We start from the raw sequence: 21,272 nt of genomic DNA, 5'->3' as shown, positions 1-21,272 counted from the left end.
GCTTATCTTTAAAAACAAGTTGGAGGTGGAATAATGATTAAGGTTCTTTCCAGATCTAAGGTAACAATTATGAAAATCACAATAATCAGGTTTGTGCCTGCTATAGATACCTATTAAAAGGATTTGATGGGCAAGGAGAAAATTATGACCTTAGCATTTATGTTTGCTCAGACTCTCTTGTCCCGCAAATTCAAAACATTTTGATGCCTGCTCTAAAAGACTGCAATGGAACAGACTCAGATCTCTCAGTTATTTTCAATTTCTATCTACTGGCTGCTTTCCTATTGCCTACAAACATATCATGGTTCCCTCAAAAAACCCTCACTTGAGCTGATCATTCCCATTAGCTATCATCTAATATCCTTCATCATTTTCATGACTAAATTCCTGAGAAGGAAGTCATTTACCATCAATATCCTTACTTTCTTCCCTCTTACTCTCTTCTTCACTCTATACTAGTCTGGTTTCTGACTTAACTGAAGCTATTTTACTACAAAATTACCATTGATCTATAATGGTCAAATCTAATAACCTTTGCTCAGGCTTGGCATTGCCTGAGAGCTTGTACCAGGGTGAGGACTGTGACTGGAGAGAAGGGATGATATCTGTATATAACATACAATATGGCTATTGTGAAGAACAAGTGGCAATGATGATAGATAGGACATATGGGGTGAGGAAGAATAAAGAGTTAATGACAACCTTGATATTGTGAATTTGGATGACTGGGAGGATGGTGACACCTTCCAAAGTAATAAGAAAAGAGGGGATGATTTTTAGAGAAAAAAGTAAGTAGTTCTATTTTGGACAGGTTGGCTTTGAGATGTCTAAAAGACTATTAGTGATGCAGGAGTGTCAAAAGAAATTGGAGTTAGACATAAAGATCTGGATGCATTTTGCATAGAGATAATCGAATCCATGGGGACTGATGAGATCTCCAAGACAGATAGTGGAAGAAGAAAAATCAGCCCATGACAGACCCTTGAAGGTCAACCACAGTAAACAGGTATGACCTGGATGATGATCTAACAGAAAAAAATTGAGAGTAATGAGTTATGTCACAAAATAAAAAAGAGCATCCAGAAGATGGTGCTTAATAGTGTCAGAGGCTTCAGAGAGATCAAGAAAGATGGGCACCAAGAAAAGGATATTAGATTTATTGATTGAGATCATTAGTAATATTGCAGAGAACAGTTTCCATTGAATCATACAGATGGAAATTAGACCAGAGGATTTAGTAGAGGGGGGAGAGAGAAGTGGAAAACCTATTGTAAACAACTTTTTCAAGGAGTATAGATGAGACTGGAAGGAAGATGTAGGATGATTAGTGGGAGAGGGACAGATAAAGTAGGGATTTTTTATAAAGATGCAGGGGACATGAATTTGGAGGCAGCAGGGAAGGAACTAATAGAAAAGGAGAAGTAAAGGAAAGTAAGGATGACAGATTAGGCAATTTGCTGGGTGATTTATTTTGACAAGGAAAAGGAGGAATGTGGAAAAGGAGGAAGGGGGAGATAGTTGAGGAATATATCGAAGTAATATGAGATGAGGTGGGCTGAAGAATGAGCTCTTGGTGAATGTCCTCAACATTTTGGGGGATGGGAGTAAAGGCAAGGCCTCCAGTCAAATGGGTAAAAGGAAGGGCTGCCATTGGAGGTTAGAAGAGTGCTAAAAATATTTGGAATAGTTGAGGATGGGCAGTTGGTCAGTTGCTGGAGATAATGGTTAAAGATCTGCCTGACACATTCTGCCTTCTGTTTTTACTTTTTAGTGCCTGCCCGGGCAAGTAAGATGGCAGTTAGTTAATAGTTGATGGGGATGACTGGCCCCTTCCCCACAAAGACTTCTCTGAATGATGACTTCAAGGAATGTGTTGGAAACTGCCAATGAATAAATATTTAAGTACTGCAGTAAGTAATTGGATACAAAAGGAGGCAAAAGATAGTACCTGCCTTCAAGAAGTTCATAATCTAGCAAGGGCAGTGGTCTGAGATGTAGAGGTGGAGGTGGGGGTTGGGATGCTACTGTTGTAGAATCCTGAGGCTTAAAGGTGGGTTGGTGGCAGTTGGTCAGCAGTTGATGGTGGGGCCAGGATGGCCCCTTCTTCAGGGATTGATTCCCTGGATGATGGCTTGCAGAGGAAGGTCTAAAAACAGGTTAGGTGCTCTTTGGTGTGGCGAGTACTGCTATTCCCAGAGTTTGGGGGTTCAGGGACTTGGGTTATTTCCATTAAGATCTGAAGGATCATTATGATTGAAGTAGTAATAGTGGTATGTCATATACCCTGTGGCTCGAATATCAGAATCAGAAATTTTTATTTTATCACAGACAATGGGGAGTCACTGAAGGTTTTTGACCATATTTATAGATTAGAACTTTATACTTTAGAAACAAACATCAGTCCTGTTATTCACAGACATGTTTTCAAGTCTATGTTTTGTACAAGAACAGGACTAAAAATGAAATAACATCCATCAGGAAGTATTTATCAAGTACCCACTATGTGCCAGACATTGTGCCAGGTCCTGGGGGTACAAAGACAAAAGTGAGAGAGTCCCTGATCTCAAGATGATTCCATTCCAAAGTACTGAGATGTGTTCACAGATAACTGAAGCCTAGATTAACAATAACTAATTCAAATATATATATATAAAGCATATGTGTTTATAGATATATGCCATATGTCAATACTCCTCCAAATAGGGATTAACTTATTTCAAGAAAAAAGCACTTATTTTTCTATATTTTAGACTAGATAGCAATAAGATGTCAAATTCATACCACTTTCAGATGGGTCACTGGTTCTAAAAGGAGTCAAAAAATTGTTTACCATACATTTTAAAAAGAGATATAATAGGTTAAAAAATAACCAAATTCCTCTTATTGGGAGAATTGATAAAAAAAAATCCATCACAGTTGATGTTGTGCTCCATAGACCTGTGACAAAGGGGTTTGGGGACTATACTGTGGTTTCTCAAATTTGTGGAATAGCATAGCACTTCAGACTAGATTTCAAATTTGTGTAGTAGCTGGGGGCACTGCTTTGGAGTGTTCCCTGATGACTGCTACAACTCCACTAAAAGCAAGCATACTCCTCCTGATCTGTGTTCTGTGTGTTATAAAAATTTTATAATCCTCTAGAATAGAGTTCACATTCTCCTTATTAAGAAGAGAAAAGATTGTTTTGCCTGGTGATCAAACACCAGGCATCAACAATCTAATTTCAATTCTTGAGGAATATTTTCTTCTCGACTATACTTTTCAAATCAGATTCTTGCAGACCCTTCTTCTGAGCGGGAACTTCTGCCTTCTCCAATTGTTTGTTTTATATGGTCCAAATCAGCAGATGCTGGTCAACTTGGTGGGGTGATAGGGATAAAGTCATTTTGAAGGTTTTTAATTGTGAGAAAAACTGTTATCTCTTTGATGGGTGGAAAATCCTTGATTAGTTATCAATTTTCAGAGATAAATTCATTGGATGAGAGGTGTATAGCTATAAGACACATTTTTTTGAACTGATCTATCTAGAAAGGGAGCCAGGCTGAGACCTGGAGATCCAGAGATAACAAAATGCAGACCAAAGACCTGAGATTGGACCTGTAACCCAAGAACAATTCTCCCTTCTACATATAGATCATTTAGGGAATTTAGCCTCCTAAATCACCAGTTCCAGAGATGGCAAACATGGAGATGTAGTAGCAAAGCCTCGATGCCCCAAAAATGACAATAGATGGGAGCATGAGGTGGAGTGGCAATGGTTCTCAAACTCTTGATTCTTAGATAGGTAGTGCTGCAAACTTTTCCAAACTCATAGATAGTAGTCATGTAGAGAAAAGTCACTTAAAGGAGTTCATTATCTAGAGGGGGACCAAGGATACATCACATGACTCTGGAATTAGAGGTATAGCAATGGCTTGAGTCACAAAGCAGAGAAAGTAAACTTGGGCTTTGCTACTTATTCAGTTAATGAATTCCAATGGGAAGTGTCTCTCTTTTGGTGAGGAAATTGAGCCCTTAGAATACTATAAAATAGGAGGTCTATAAATCCCTGCAGTAGAAAGTGGGACTCAATAGAAAGTAGGGATTGATTCTCTAGCAATCCCAAATAAATTTTTTTTTTCTAGAGGGGGGAGTCTAAACCCTTAGGATAGTACTATAATGCTGCAGGATTGTATAGGTCCCTGGGGAAAAAAGTAAGACTCAACAGAAGAGGGGAAAGAGAATTGTATTGATTATGTACAGCCTACTTATGAGTCCTTTATATTGTTTTTCATTTTCCATGAAATGAAAAAAGGGCTATGCTATTTTTGATATGTATTGTTATCTTGAATGCTTGCATAGGAGCTGAGGGTTTTCTCTCTCTGAAGAGATCTAACCATAAGGTATAGTCCAGTAAAACCAACTAGGCAACAGTTTACAGGGCTATTTTTTCCACATTGATACTGCAGAGCCCTCCAAATAGTGAGGGATTAACTTATTCCAAGAAAAAAAGCACTTATTGTTCTATATTTTAGACTAGATGTCTTTTTCCCTTAGTTTTCTTTCATATCTCCCTTTCTTCACATTCCTTACTGATGGGCTTTTTGAAGGTTTCTCTTTTAAGGATTCTGCTTCCTGAAACCTGTTCATCCCAATTTTCATTCCAACTCCTACGAGATATAAGGAATTAAATTTATTTTTCTTTTATGGTGACCCAGACACATTTGGCTTCCAAAAAGAGAGGTACATAAAACCACAAACCCCAGTTTACTCTCCTAAAATTCAGACTTTGTATCCTGCTTTACCTTTTTCTCACCTTCAGTGTTGCTACTGTAAGCCTCCTACCCTACCCCAGTGATAGACCAACATCCTGTGCCTGTTCTGCCAGGCTTCACTGAACCCTAAGAGATGCACCATTCTTGACTGTCAGCAGTCATTTATTAAATTCTCTCTCTCTCCAGACCAATCAGCTCCACCCCAATTAACCTAATTAATTATATTCTAAAACTACCCTGATCACCAGTCTCATAAATTTAGAAACTTCTAATCTCTCCCTTAATCTTGCTCTACTTCCTAAATTAGGATCTGCCTAACTCATTCCCAATTACCATCTTTTACTTCTATCACTGAATTTTCTTGACTGGCATCTGCTTCTTTTCCCTTTTTACTTATCATGCATTTCAGAAACCAAGTGGGATTTTTTTCAAGATTTATTTACAATAGGAGAAAGAATATTCAAAAATAAGAGGATAAAGTAATTAAAGAGTAGTGTAGAAAACTTATGGCAACATCCAGTCTGATACTGTCATTTTCTTGAAAAATATTCATAGGATGATGTGTCCTAGAATGGAAGCTCCTAGAGTACAAGGAATGGGGTGTTTTTGGTCATTGTGTTCTCAGCACCTAATATACAGTAGGTGTTTAATAAATGTTTGTTGAATTGATTTGTGTAAAATCAATGTGACTTGTATAAAATCTAGGCCAAGAGTAAAGAACTCTCTTGTGACCACAGAACACAACCCCATTCAGGTTTGAAAGCAGCATCCCTAAGAATACACTCTTCATATCCTGGGCTCTTTTAAGTTCAGTGTTAGAAAGCCCTCTTTCATCTCTGCCTCTTGGCTTCTCTCTCAATTGGGTACTGGATTTTTCTTTTCATCACATTTTAAATTCTGTGGTTTTTAAGCATGGAAACTACTATGAGGAAACTTCTGAAGTTTGTAACTCAGCCACAGTTCAGTGTCTGTCAGAGATTGAAGTGCTATCTATAAGTATGGGGAAGCCAAGCATTTCAAGGATTGTATCATTCAAGGATAAACAAGCCCACAATGATAATGGGATCGGTTATACACAAGTGTAAAAGAAAGTGTAATGAAGCTAGCTCTCAAAAAAAACCCCCAATCAATCTTTCCCTACCCCCCCCACCATACCCACAAGCAAAGGTCAAGGACCTGGCAATAAGGGGACTTATTAGGGATTCTTTTCTATAAGGATGTAGCTTAAGGTACCTGAAGTTACAAAAAAAAAATCCTTGTACCATACTGAAAGTTATGAAAGATCAAGAAATTTATCCAAGTGATAGAAGGAAGAAAGAAATAAAACATTTGTCAAGCACTTAAAGTACCAGGTGCTTTACATACATTATTTTCTTTGATCCTCATCATTATCCTAAGAGGTTAGGTGCAATTAACCCTGTTTTACAGTGGAGGAAACTAACAATTTTTGGTTAAAAAATTGATTGGCAGGTGATTTGTCAGGGTCCCCAGTTTTAAGTGTCTATGGTTAGATTTGAGCTCAGGTCTTCCTGATCCTAGGCTCAGGGCTCTATCCACTGTGTCAACTAGCTAGACATGTTTTAGTGACCCAACAGCTTGCTTAATTTAAGTCCCTATGGAAACATATGGGTCATAGTTAAGTCCAGACTTGGAAGATAGGATTATTATCAAAGGCAACCTTGGTATCATAAAAGCATAATGAATGTTTTTTAACCCAATGCTGAATCATAGCAAACAAGTGATGGCAGCAAAAAGAGGACATTGCATATTAAAAAATTTTTAAAGATGTAAAAAGTTGCAGGATTTGTTGTATATCAATAAATCTTAAATATTTTGCTTTGTCCAGTTAATTTGCCTACCACTTATATTACATTATATTATATAAACAAATAAATATAAACATTAAGCTCCTGCTATGTGATGAGCATTATCTCTTTTTGAGATTTAGAACTAGGTATGGATATTATTATGCCCCCTTTTGAGATGAGCAAATTAAGACTAAGATTAAATGAGTTATTCATAACCACACAGTAAAGGGAATCTGGGTATTTGCACATTACCCTCCAGTTCCAGCTACCTTACAGCAGAGTGAGTGGTACTTACTTGAGTTTATTCAGTTTTCTGAAAACAGGGCAAAAATTCTTGGCTGAGAATTTTCTCAGGACAATAGAAGCACATGACTAAAATAGCCATATGTTTGCTCATGTGCCCCATGAAAGGAGCTCATGGACAGTGTTCCTGAACCTTAACCTCCTGTGGAGATGAGAGGAAATGGGGAAGAAGAGAGGGAGAGGCAGAGATTTCAGTACCTTGGAAAACACAGAACCTAGTCTTCTACCTAGAGAAGAAATTCCCTAAGCAATTCAGACCTTGGAGTTTACCTCATGAATAATATCAAATTTGAGATTCATGCATCAGAAAGATCATAAAAGGAAAGATGATTGATTGCCCACACAGTTTGGGAACAATATTCTGCCTTGAAGAATACCACCACCCACATGATCACTTCAGCTAAAGGACTAAGGTGACATGAGGAAAGGAGCCAGAGCTCTGAAGCTCCCCCCTCCTTCTCCACTTGTAATAGTAAAATATTCAGATGATGTATGTCCATAGGAAGGCATATTATCATTGACCAGTTCCAAAACCTTGCTTCCCTCAGCTAAGTTTTAGTTTTTTCAGTTGTAAAATGGGGCTCATACATAATTGCACCCTTCTCCTAGGGTTGTTGTGAGGACCAAATGAGATATTTATAAAGCACTTAGCAGAGTGCTAGGCCCATAGGTGGACTCTTCAATAAATATTCTTTTTTAAGTACCCTTACATGTCAGACACTGGGAAAATGACAAAAGTCATTTTGTCCACAAGGTGCTTTCTAGAAAGTGCAGGAGTTTTTAACCATTCTTTTCTGTGTCATAGCCTTCTTTGGGATTCTAGTGAAACCTAAGTACCCTTTCTCAGAATAATGTTTTTAAATAATTGAAGGAAATGATAAATTTGTTATAATTTAAAGAAAATATCCAACTTTATTTTCCCTAACCAAGTTCACAGATCCCTTGAATGTTATCCATGAATTTCTTTGGAGATTTAAAGGATTTCATGTTAAGAAACCCTGATTTAGGGAAGAGTATGCATAAGTATAAAATATTAAAAAAAAAGATAAAAAATCAATTTAGAGGAAAGAGATACTAGCCCATGGAGTAATTAGGGAAAACCTGATGTAGGAGGAAAAGCTTGAGCTGAGCTTTGTTGTTCTTGTATTTTGAAAAATGGAAAGAGAAAGTAAGTCCATTACTGGCACAAGGGATAATCAGAGCAAAGACATGAAGGTAGAAGGAGTGCTGTGGATGAGGAAGAGCAAAAAGACCAGTTTGGCTGAACCCCAGTTAGAAGAAGTAAAAAAAATTACTTTTTTGATAAAAACTGAAAATCGTAAGAAATAAGATTTTCCTATAAAATGGTAGCTATGTGGTATAGCGGATAGAGGGGATAGACTCCAGTGGTCTATTCAGTCATTTTTCAGTCATGTCCAACTCATCATGACCTCATTTGGGGTTTTCTTGGCAAAGATTCTAGAATGGTTTGCCATTTCCTTCTCCAGCTCATTTACAGATGAGGAAACTGAGACAAATAGTTAAGTAATTTGCCTAGAGTCACAAAACTAATAAGTGTCTCAGGAAGATGGAATGTTCCTGACTTCAGGCCAGGCAACTGTTATCTTCTGCACCACCTGAATTCAAATGTATCCTCAAACACTTACTAGCTGTATGACCCTGGGTAAGTCATTTAACCTCTGTCTGCCTCAGTTTCTTCCCCTGTGAATTGGCATTAGTAATACCACCTACTTTATAGTGAGGATAAAATGATAAATTTGTAAAATGTTCCAAAAACTTTAAAGTGTTAAATAAATGTTAGTTCTTAATAGTTTAATATTTCTGGACATCTGGGGAAAGCCCTGTGAATAGGTAGAGAACAAAAAGGTTCTTAAAGAATTGGATTAAGGATGTTAACCAGTAAAGAATTGTTCTTCTTTACATCGCTGTTACCCTATCCTTGCAATAATTGATACTAAGATAATCAAATGAAGTACCTTCTATTCCATTGAAAAGGAGGCATTCTTGCCATCTTTTATTCAGAAAAGAGTCTCAGTATCATTTCCCATTGTTCTCTCAAAGGGAATGGTCCAGGAAGGCATGAGACAGTGACTTGCAACAGCTGTGGAATGTAAACCCAAACTATATTTTAACTGATTGTGACCTTTTCCTTGTTCAAGATACCTATGATTGTTGTCTGAAACCTTAGGACAGAGAGTGATGTTAGAAAGCATGAGAAACTAAGACAATTTGGAAATCTTTCTTTCCAAGTTAGAAATTTTTATTAGCTATTTGATTGACATTAATTTTTTTTTTTTGCAAACTTGAGTCAAAATTCAGGGTTATGGGGTGGCTAGGTGGCGTAGTGGATAAAACACCGGCCTTGGAGTCAGGAGTACCCGGGTTCAAATCCAGTCTCAGACACTTAATAATTACCTAGCTGTGTGGCTTTGGGCAAGCCACTTAACCCCATTTGCCTTGCAGAAACCTAAAAAAAATCCAGGGTTATAGTCTTATTTTTTCTTTGATATTTAAAATTTGTACCGGACAATTACTATAATTTCTAATTCTATTAGAAGGCCAGCATGGGTCCAAGACCATTTTTCTTTGAAAGACTTTCACGGCCAAATTTTAAACCCTTAAGGTTTTCACTTTGGAAATGTCCCTAGCTTTGCCTTCAGCCTATGTTAGGTTTTTAAGAATTTGACAATTTAAGAGAAAGGTTGAATCTATCAGCTACAGTAAAGAGGCCTATTCTGATGAATGTGAACATGTCTGTTCATGTCTGTATTGATGGCACCTTATTTATTGGTATGGTAAGTCTTATGTCAGTATAAATTCTTTATTTATCAGCTTTAAATGACCTCTTTACTCTGGAATTAAGTCAATTTCAACCATAACTGACTGCCGGGAGAGGGAAAGAACTAAGTTTCCAAAAAGTGAGGGAAGTTGTGCCTAACTTCATTACTGAGTGTGTCTAGGTGATACCTTCTTCTTAATGCTGGGCAGCAGTTTTCCTGGGACTAGTGGTCTTTTCCATAAGCTTGCCTGCTCCCAGATCCCTTGGAAATTCCACAAATCCCAAGAATCAAAGAAACTCCAAGCTGACAAAAACAAAATGGTAAGTTTGATATTGTTCTCTCTTATAGTTCATGTTAGTGTCTGTTCCTCACTTCTGTGTTTAAGATAGAAAGTCCTAAAGAATGACTGATCTTAAAATTAGTACAGCCTCCATAGGGGAAAAAAAAATGAACAGGCATATAAGAGCATCCTCCTACTGCCTTGCAAAGTGCTTGACCTCTTAATTCAGTCATTTTGGAGTGCTTGACTCCTCACTGAGAGGTCTTGTCTCTCAGAATCTGGATTGCTGATACTTTGCAAAAGGAAATGAAATTAGAGAGGTCTAGAGACACAGAAAAAAATAAAAACAACAAAACACCAGATTCCCTTTTTTCAGGGTGGAGTTGGCTTCAGGCTTCTGTTGTTTAATGAACTTTGAGATCACATTTTCCCCTATGGAGCTAACATCAGGACTGTGTCCAACTTGAGAAAAGTTGGGAAAACCTCCAACAAAGGAATAAAACATATAAAAATATTCTTGTCCCCAGAAAAGGAAGCATTGATAGCTCATCCACTAGAGAAATGAAACATGTGAATTCTTGGTCAAAATTATTTGGCTAAAGTTGTTTTTAAATGATCCTTGTTTAATCCAATTTAAGAGAGCACTCTGTGGATTTTTGGTTTGTGAATGAATATTGTTAGCAATGGAATCATTTCTCATCTTTTCTGTAAGCCTGTATTAATATCTATTCAGTAAAAAGGTTACCAGTTCTTAAATAGAACTGAAACCAGTTTAAAAGCTTTCTCTCTAGTAACATCAAAAAAAGAGAAAAAGAAAAAAAGCTGCTTTGATTTCAAAACTAATCCAACCTTGGAACTTGAGAAAAATCTAGAAGGTATTCTTTTAAATTTTATCTTACTTAAATCAGCTGAGTAAAGAAGCAGTTAAAAAGCAAGTAATTTGGAGGAAAGGGGGACAATTTCCACTTTTAAGAGTTTGATTCACCTTCTTATGGTGAAGATATGGATGATATGGCAGAAAATTTGTAAATTAGAAGCAAAGTACCTAAAAACTACAACATACCACTTATTTACAATTTAAGAAACCAAATTAGAAGTGTCTTGCAAGGTCAAATGAGAAACTACCAGTAAACCTGGAAGTTTCAGTTCTGATCTCCTAAAGACAAAGCTTTAAAATGGATTTGAATGGTAAAAGAAAATAGAGCTGATTTGCAGAAGAGAAAGGGACTTGAACAAAAGGAAATTGAACTTGAAAACAATTTGAAAGCAGATAAAAATGAGATTAAGAAATACACAATTTTAGAAAGTAAAATAATGAAAATATAAAGAGAAATGCATTCTGTGATTTGAACAGCTGTGTGAGTTAATCAGTAAGAACATTAGAAATTAGAAATAACATTGACAACAGTGTAAACTTGAAGCTCAATTAAAAGATGAGAAATGTGTGTGTTGTTAAAATAAAAATACATCTATAAATACAGCTCTGCTTGCAGAAATATTAAACTCATCTCAAACCTAGATGAGTAACTTCAATTTCTGGGTGGTGGTGATAGGGGAGAGGGAATGACAAAGAATAAAGAAAAGTCCAGGATTTTGGAAATTTAATTGCATGAAGTTCTAAGTCTTTCATGAAATATGAATCAAGATATTTATGTTTGTAAAACTATGAAATCAACTTGGAGAAATGCTCATTTTTATCCTTGGAAAGATGAAGTTAGAATTGAGATTGCTAATGATTTCCAAGCTTAATTTCCAGATAACCCTCATGCATATGGAAAAGAATCTGGAACCAGGTAACAGTTTAAAAAAGTAAACAATATAAAATTTGAATTTATATTGATTTTGTTAAATTAATAAGGAACAATTATTATTCACAGCATGGTTAATCTGTGCTCTGAATGGTAAATGTTAATGTTTGTGTGTGTAAAAGAGAACTACTGAGGGAGTAAAAGGAAGTAGTAGGGTCAAACTTGCCTCAGTTGTACTCTATAAATTTAGAAAATGTAGCATACTGAGTCTTATTTGGGAAATCAAAGGAAAAAATTATATTTTTCTAGCCTAGGTTGACTGTCAGAGAGGTCTGGGGTTGGGGTGAAGCATATTGTGTGGAACCTTCAAGCAAGGTACCTTAAATAGAGCTTGCCTGTAGCTGTGTACCAAAACTGCAAGAGGTCACAGATCTAGTGAAGGGACCAAGTTTGTATAGAATGATAGTACAAGATGCCAACTGGTATCTTTGTAATTTATTCTCGTTTTGGGTCACAAATCTAGTGCAGACTGAGGAGGTAAGGGTGGAATTTCAAGGCAGGATGTTGTCTAGGGTAAACTATATGGATTGAAAGAGGAACAAATACAAAAGAAAGTCATAGTTGTGTGACTTTGACCCAGGGAGTAGATTATAATTTCAAATCCTAGTCCTCTAACTAATCTAAATCCTACAGCAGAATAATTTGGGCAGGAATCCCTGACTAAAGGAGGGTCTGCGATACTTTTATCCTGAAACTATATAGCTGGTTGATATAACTGAATTCAACAATGATATAATGGAGTGTTTCAGTAGAGGCATTGCTATATTGCTAATACCCAAACCCTGGCCAAAATTTACACAGTTTAGACTAGTAATACAGCATTTATACTTTGCTCTGAATCTAACCAGATTAAGTACACTGTAAATTTGCAGATCCCCATGCTGAGATGTCTGATATCCTGGTATATGTAACACTCAATTCCCCAAAAAGCAGCAGGACCAAAACAAACAATTGAACCAAATACTGCCCATCCATTCCCCCAGGATTGTACAAAACCTGGTCCTAACATGAAATCTGAAGTCAAGAAGTAACTTGGAAGAATAAACAAACTAAAAAGAAAAGAAAGAAAAGGAGAGAGAGAGAGAGAGAGAGAGAGAGAGAGAGAGAGAGATTAAGAGAGAAAGAGAAAGAAAGAAAGCAAGAAAGAGAAATCTACCATAAAGAGTTGTTAATGGTGAAAATAATTGCTGGAGACACAAATCCAGAAGTGAATGACTCCCTGAAAAACATTTGGGCACAATTTCAACTGTAATTCCTGGAAGAAACAAAGCCAGACTTTTAAGAGCCAAAAAAAAAAAATTATAAATGAAATAAGAGCCCTAGAGAAAAGCATGGGGGAAAATTGAAAAAGAAATGAAGGTTATGGAGGAATAAATTGGAAATGGATTTAAAATCTTGGTACACAACCTTACCCAAGCAACAGACTCCTTGAAAACTAGATTAGACTAGAAAGAAGTTAATATTTCCCTAGGGCAAGAAGAAATACTAGTCAAAAGACTAAAAACATTTTAAAGATAGAAGAACATAGTTCCACCAAAAACAACTGATGAGTCAGATCAAGAAAATATAACTTAAGAATCATTCAACTTAATGAAACTCATGATTAAAAAAATAAATGTTCCAAGAAAATATAAAAGAAAACCACCCAGATCTCTTAGAATTCAAGAGCAAAATACAATCTAGCCTAAATTCAGAGGTTCCAAATCAAAGAAAAAATGCTCCAAGTTGCCAAAAGAAATAAAATACAAAAGACCAGTCAGAATCACATAAGATTTAGTAGCAACTACTACGAAGGAGTAGAAATTAGGATATAATGTTCCAGAATGAAAAAGATTGAATATAATCCTACTAAATTGGACCTTTACTGAATTAAAAGAACTTAAAAGTATTCCTGTTGAAAAGACCAGTGCTATGAAGATAGTTTGAATTACAAACAGACTCCTGTCAAGAGGAAAAATCAATATGAGAGAACAGTAATTGGGGACTAAACAAGGATGAACTGTTTGCATTATAATGTGAGGTGTTGATAAATGCATGCTCTCAGAATTCCAGCCTCATCAGGGATCATAGAAGATATCTAGTGAAACAGGTTGGGGGGGGACTGGATTTGTTTTGCTTGACTATGCATTTTTCAAAGGTTTTGTTTTAGGGGGGAAGAGGAAGATGGAGAGAAGGTGGATTTTCATTAATTGAACATTAAAATTCAAATTTTTTTAAAAAGGTTTAGGTAAATTTAGTTAAGCTTAGAAAGGAAACAATTGGGGAAAAATTTGCAGTTAGGATCCAATCCAAATTAGGATGCTAATCCAAAATCAGATGATAAGAACAAGCAATTTTTCATGGAAGAAATCCAATCTATCAATTGCCATATAAAAAATGCTCCAAAACTCTAATTAAGAGAAATGCAAATCAAAGTGGTTCCAAGGCTTTACCTCATACCTCTTTTACTGGCAAAATTGATAAGGAAAAAAAAAGGAAAAATGATAAATATTGGAAGGACAGTGGGAAAACAGACATATTGATGTGTAGTTGGCAGAACTGTAAACTGATCCAACCATTTGGAAAGCAATTTGTAATGTCCCAAGAGTTATTAACCTGTTCAAGTTCTTTGACATAGGAAGAGGAAAATGGCCATATGTACAAAAACATTTATTGCCCTCTTTCTAGCATGGAAAAAAAACTGACAATTAATAGCAATTAGGGAAGAATTGAACAAATTAAGTTATATGAATGAAATGAAACTTCATTGTACCATAAGAAATGACAAGAAGAGATGATTTTAGACAAACCTAAGAACATTTTACAAGCTGACACAAAAGTGAAGCAAATGAAATCAGTAGGAAATTTTTATATAATAGCAACAGCATTGTAAAGATAAACCATGAAAAACTTGAAAGCTCTGATCAATGAACAATGACGGATCACAATTCCAAAAGACTTCTGAAGAAGGTTATCTATCTCCTATCAGATAAAATGACTCAAGATATGGAATGAGGTATATATTTTAATATGGTCAATGTGGGAATTGTCTTGCTTGATCATGCATATTTCTTACAAGGGTTTTTTCTCTTTTCAAAGGGAAGTGGGATAGGGAGGAGGAAAGAGAAAAATATTTAAGTTGAAAAAAAAAGCTAAATTTATAAAAATGAAACTGATTCACTCACAATTGGTTCCTGAATGAAATCAGGATAAAATGGCAAAATTGGAATATAAATGAAATGATTTTTTTCATTTGGATTATTTGGAGATGCATTCAACTAGGTTAATTTTGTTTTGTGTTTGTCTAAGTCCATCAGATAGTTTTATATTAGTGTTTATAAGTTTAATACATTGTGATTTTGAAAATTATTATATAAAGGTCCTGTTGATTTCACAATATTATCTATTGTTATTCACTCAAAACATTAGAAGATTATCTCCTCCTTAGAATGCTGATTGATTTATGAATTAGAACTATTACAAATCAAGACTCTGGAATGATGGCTATGTGTATCCTCTGGCTTTTGTTTTGTTTCTTTAATATGTTTTTGAATCTGGTAAACAGTACAACAGACCTTGAAAAGCTGGAAATGCTATCAAAAAGCATAACTTGAAAAACAGTAAAATTCAAAGAACTGGGAATATTTAGAAATAATTTACATATGAGAGAGACTGCTTATATTGTACTTAAAGATAAGTTTGGTAAATTGTTCCTTAGAAATCCAAACATATTCCTGTAGCCTATTCAAATTACCCTTTTTTTGAGATAAAGATGTATCAGTGGGTATTTATGACAATATCAGGCAATTAATTGATTTCATTGATTCAAGTTATTTCCAGAACTTTAAGTACTAAGGAAAACCCTCCCTGTATGTAATCAGTATAGAAAGTTATGTTTATCTTTTATATTAAGAGATTGTTTTATGTTAGTGTTATGTTTCTAAGTTTGGAATTGATTATATAAAGAAGTGCTGTTGATTTTGCAATGATAATTGTAATTCATTAAGGAGGTTATGTTGTCCTTGATCAGAATGCTATAGTTCACTTATGAATCAGAATGATTATAAATCAAGTCTCTTTTTCTAGAATACTTGGTTTATTCAGGAGAACAAAAACATTAAGTGGAAACTTTAGGTTAGAGACAAAGTTTGGAAATTTTATTTTCATAGACTACATAAAGCTTATGAAGAGGCATTATTTTTTCTTTTAAAAGTACAATCCAAAATTATATCAAACTGCTTAACATTTTCAAATTGAGGGGAAGGGAAGAAAGGGGGGAGAAAACATTGGAACTCAAAATTTTGTAGAAATGAATGCAAAAATTTTCACAATATGTAACGGGGGAGGGAAATAAAGTATTATTTAAATAAAAACAATAATAAAAGTAAAATCCAAGAATATCCTGGGAATGGCTTGGCAATTTAGAAAAAGGATATCTAGACTGAGGTTGATTCTATATCCAAGATCTGTAGCCTTTTTCAAACCTCAGAACTATGAGTTATGAGTTAACCTTACTTCTTCCTTAGCTTCCTTAACTTATCTAGAAGAATTTGCTCTTCCATAAGATTTGTTATGTCTAAAAAATAATCTTTACCTTCCTTTATTGCCAGTCATGCATGGGAGCAGAGGGAGATGTTGAAATTAATTGGGATTATTTGATAATACTGTGCACCACAAAAATTTTTTTCTTTAAAATATTAATACTATTGTACTGGTTTCATCTGACAGCCACATAATATTAAGAATCAGATCAATACAAAAAGGGGAGGGTAATAACACACTAGGCTCAGTGTGTTACTTATTTATAAACATTTATTGTCTGAGTCTGATCAAATCACTTAACCTTTCAGACTCAGTTTCCTTATAACTGAGGAACTGTTATCTGTGAAAAACAGATAATAGTTACATCATCTTCCTAGGAATAGTGTGAAGATCAAATGAAATTAGATGTGTGTGAAGTATTTTTTTTTGGTAAATCTAAAAGTAGTCATATGAATGTTAGAATTAATGTTATTAGTACAGTGAAAGGAGACTATATGATAGATCTTTTCCTTTTATCCTTTAAATTGGTTCTCTCCAAATGACTTCAGTGCTATGATGATGGCTGTATTTTTGTCATTGCACATATGATTTGATAAGGAATTGGACCTGAAGTCAGGAACATCTGAGGGCAAATCTGAAACTAAGCAAATCATTTGATTTCTGTTGGCCTTGATTTCCTTAACAATAAAATAGTTTGATTATTAACAGCACTTCATAGGGTTGTTGTAAGAATCAAATGAGATATTTGGCCCATAATGGGAAATATGTGTTTCCTTTTCTTCAACTACTTCTTCCCCCTACTGTAAAGGAATCACCAAAATAGTCAAAAATGAGATTCAGAAAGACTTTTGTAAAAATATTACTGAACCTATGACTGCTAAAAGCCAGATTTGTCAATAGAGATTGTAAATGAATTTTTACTCCTACTATATTTAAGGCAAATGGATACGGTGATTGTGCTAATAACCTCTCCATTGTCTAGAACACAGGATATACCACTCTAGAGCAAAAAGACTGTATCTTGTGAGAGTGTGTCAATCAGCTCCAGGACAAGAGATGATGGGTGTATTTCTGGATCAAACTGTAAAAGGGTCACCTAGGAATGGAAAATACATTGTGTGGAGGAGCCACCTGAACTTAGAACCTATATTTGCACTTGGTGGACAGAAATGTACTCTTTAAGAAGATAATTGAGCATGCATGGATCTAAAAGTGTCTACAATTGTTTATTTACAAATTGTTATCAGTTATAATCATACTATTCTTTACAATGTCATTGAATTTTATAAGGAAATAGAGCAATGGTGCTGGTAATGATGATTTGAATGATTTGGGATCATATAACTATCTCGTTAATTGGGAAATTCATTGGGAAAAGAGAGTAAATAGGCACAAATGCTATGCTAGAGATTTTAAGGTGACCCTTTAACAACCTGTGACTTCCTAAGACCAGACTATACTAGCACCTGAATACCCTCACCCTAAGTAAGGGAAATTTAATTGCATACTTTTGATATAAAACTAAACACTGTTATTTCAGTCTGGAATGTTTGTAAAGGCTTAGAAAGTACTAGAAGGTAGTTTAAAAAGCTACTATCCTTTTAACAGGAGACTATTGAATCAGCTACTATGGGTCTGTGAGAGCTCCATATCATTTCTGCAAAGTCAGCATTTATGAGAACTCTCTTCTCACTAATGAGTGAGATTATCTTAACTGACTTCAGACATTCCAGTGGGACAGAGCAATGCTTTTTGAGGCCCAGAATTTCTTGAATTATAAGCTGTGAGTCAAACCCGATGACCTCACTCATCGATGCTGGCCAGCCAGTTCAAGGAATCAAGAATTTCCTTCCTATGTCCATGGAGTTATGCCTAGAGGTTCTCAACTTGGAAAAGAAGCCAACCACAATGCACCTTCTGCACTTATGGCCCCATTAGAGGGAGCCTGGCTCCTGACTCAGGTGGACTGGGAAGGTGCATGTGGGACCCAGTCAGTCAGTGATGTGTGAGACCTTAAATTCCCAGGGGATCTGAGTTGGTTCATAGTAAGTTTCTATAATAATGCCAGATGTTTGACTTGGAATAAGATACCAATGAACTTTCTAACCTTTACAACCATCCAGTTACAACGTATGCTAAAGGAAGCAATACTTGACATGTTATGACGAACAGATAAATAGCAAGTACACTCTCCAGATGAGCACTATAAGCTATATAAATTTTTGAGGCAGTGGAGGGAAACCTTTGAAACTTAGGAAGTTGCTCTGACAATGTTCTGCATGCTCTTTAAGCATATGAAAGTAACCACAAAAACTGTCACTATGTGCTTCTCATTGAATATGAAACAAAAAGCTTTGCTTTGTAATGGGGATAAAATTTAACTACTATACAATGGCTTAATCCTTATTCATCTTTTAAGTGGTGAGAATGTTTGTATGGCAGAAAATGTCATTAAAAAGATCAAATAAGAAGTCTACATGGTCTATTTTTTTAAAGATTTAATTATATCAGAAGAATCAGTTGAGGAATTTAGTATATCTATTTTGTTACAGCTATGAATAAATGAATCAGACTATCAACTGGACAAATGACCAGTAATAAAAAGTTCCAATTACTTTTTATCTGTATCACCTTGATCCCAGATAGCTTTTGGGTACTATTTAAATAATAAAAGAGTGACTAGAGCCTCAAATCTGTTTGAATATGGATTTTAAGTCTACCCACTGCTTTGCTTTTTGCATCTCAGTTCAAGGCAAATTCCCAATCTTATTTTGCCTAGTGAGGCATATTATAGAATCAAAAATGGTTCTTTACATCTCATTGTTTTGTTGCATTCATAAAAGCAAAAGAGACTTTCATATTTTGGACCATTTAGAGTTATATATCTTGCTATTGATTAGTTAGTACAAAATTAAGATCCTAGAATTAATATTTTGCTTCAAACAAATTATGCAAGAAGTTCAAAGGAGGGATTTGTGGGAGCATATTAAAAACATTAAGTAAAATGAAAATGTTAAGCAGTATTTTCCTTTAAAGTCTTTTGCAGAGTCCTGGAAAAATGATCAAAAAAAGGGAAGAAAAAAATGACAGAATGAATTAAGGAGTGATAGCCAACCTTTTTACAAATTATTGCTTCTATCAATGCTTCCCAACCCTTAAAACAGTTAGCACTGGAGTCCTCAGGAATTAAATGCCCTTGATTTCAAGGCACCCCCCCACCTCCTATTCAAAAAATATACATATTATCATTAATCCCTCAATGGAAATGGTCCAGATAGGGGGAAGATAGTATAGTGACCTGGTTATCCAAAAATTTTAGAATGTTAACTATTTTTGTATTGTATGTTTTTTTTAATTCAAGATTCCTAAAAATGTTACTTAAAAATCAATGTCATATTGGAAGGCATGAAAAACCAGTTTGGACAGCTTGAATATTAGATTATGCTAAATTAAATAAAATAGCTTCTGGCAGACTTTAGTCTAAAACGAAGAGTACTGTATTGCCTTTTTTTTTTATTTTTGCATTTTTGCAAATGAGTGAAGAGAAGGGTCCAGGAGGGAGAAATGTGATGTAGGTAGGTTTGGAAACTGAGGAATGTGTGGTGAACTATTTCAAAGAAATGCAGTCTCTAAAGTGATTTCTGTGAAATTAAAGTGGTATGATTTAGAATTACTGTGGGTTTTTTTTTTTTGTGTGTGTGTGTTTCTATATTAAGTAGTTCCATGAGTCCATTTCATCTTTTTTCTTTTGTTTTGTTTGGGTTTTTTTGCAAGGCAATGGGGTTAAGTGGCTTGTCCAAGGCCACACAGCTAGGTAATTAAGTGTCTGAGACCGGATTTGAACTCAGGTACTCCTGACACCAAGGCCGGCGGCTCTATCTACTGCGCCACCTAGCCTCTCCTGTCCATTTCATCTTAATGCATTTTTCAAGGCATGACACAAAAGTGCTCTGACCTTTATATACCTTGAGATTGGGGATAATGTGTCAAAGATAAACTAATTTATTTGGAACTTGCTCCTGAGATAAGACCCAGTGGTTTTAGATCCAAAGTCTTTTTGGAATAGGAGTTGTAATATGGATAACATGTTATACTAAGAAGTTCCTCACAACCTATAAACCACCTGAATTTTTCAATGACCTATCGGTCAGAATTCTCAGCAGTTTGAATCTATATATTTTAGGAAAAAGTGAAGAATTTTTTTTTTAGTTTTTTTGCAAGGCAATGGGGTTAAGTAGCTTGCCCAAAGCCACACAGGTAGGTAATTATTAAGTGTCTGAGGTCAAATTTGAACTCAGGTCTCCTGACTCTAGGGCCGGTGCTCTATCCACTGAGCCACCTAGTGGCCCCATGAATTTTGTTGAACTTTTCAGAGCCTACATGTTAGCTCCCACCTCCCATGCTGTTTCCTTGGCCCCAAAGAATCATTGCATCCTGTAAACCAACAAGATAGATTTAAAGATGGAGGGAATATCAAAGCAAATCAGATTATATATCTCTCCAAGTGGTAGGGAATGGGGACATTGCACCCCCAAAATGAGTAAATTATGTCCATCTGCAATTGCATGCTCTGAATGGCCATAATCTTGAAAATAAGGAATGGCTTCTCCTAAAGAATATGTGGACTCTGCCCCACCCCACATATACACATATGCATACTACTCCCAATAACCAAAGATTTTTGTAACTTAATCAAGTATTGCAAAAGTTGTCATTTCACAAAGTAGTTAGACTTCTTCAGTTTAGTCCCAGAAGACAGAATTAGGAGAAATGCACGGAAATGGCAAAGAGGACAATTCAAATTAAATGTAAAGAAAGATTTCCTATATTTACATCTCCAATGATTTCCCTAATATATCAGTTGAGGAACAAAGATTAGCTTGGTATGATAATGTTCCTGAAGAAATCATGCTGTGTCTTTGCGGTCAATTATATATATATACATACATATATATATATATACAGATATATATATATATATATGTATGTATATATGTATGTATATATGTATATATATA

General features: G+C 35.3%; 1 protein-coding gene and 1 long non-coding RNA gene across 3 annotated transcripts in view; one reads left to right on the top strand and one right to left on the bottom strand.

Moving 5' to 3' along the window:
• SLAMF9 (SLAM family member 9) overlaps positions 1-2,054 on the bottom strand; it is a 32,238-nt gene extending 30,184 nt beyond the window's left edge. The window contains exon 1 of one of the 2 annotated variants that reach the window (XM_074223115.1): positions 1,953-2,054. The gene's annotated coding sequence lies outside the window, so the exon portion shown is untranslated. Of the gene's footprint in view, positions 1-1,948 lie in introns of both variants that reach the window. The other variant, XM_074223113.1, reaches the window with a different exon arrangement.
• LOC141513368 (uncharacterized) lies at positions 2,006-19,927 on the top strand. Its single transcript, XR_012475776.1, has 3 exons — positions 2,006-2,156; positions 9,698-9,965; positions 17,237-19,927. It is a non-coding gene; the product is annotated as an uncharacterized LOC141513368 (long non-coding RNA).
• The last annotated feature ends 1,345 nt before the right edge of the window (positions 19,928-21,272 follow it).

This window comes from Macrotis lagotis, chromosome 2 (assembly GCF_037893015.1).
Source record: "Macrotis lagotis isolate mMagLag1 chromosome 2, bilby.v1.9.chrom.fasta, whole genome shotgun sequence".
Classification (NCBI taxonomy): domain Eukaryota; kingdom Metazoa; phylum Chordata; class Mammalia; order Peramelemorphia; family Peramelidae; genus Macrotis; species Macrotis lagotis.
This window is presented reverse-complemented; position numbering and strand designations above follow the sequence as displayed.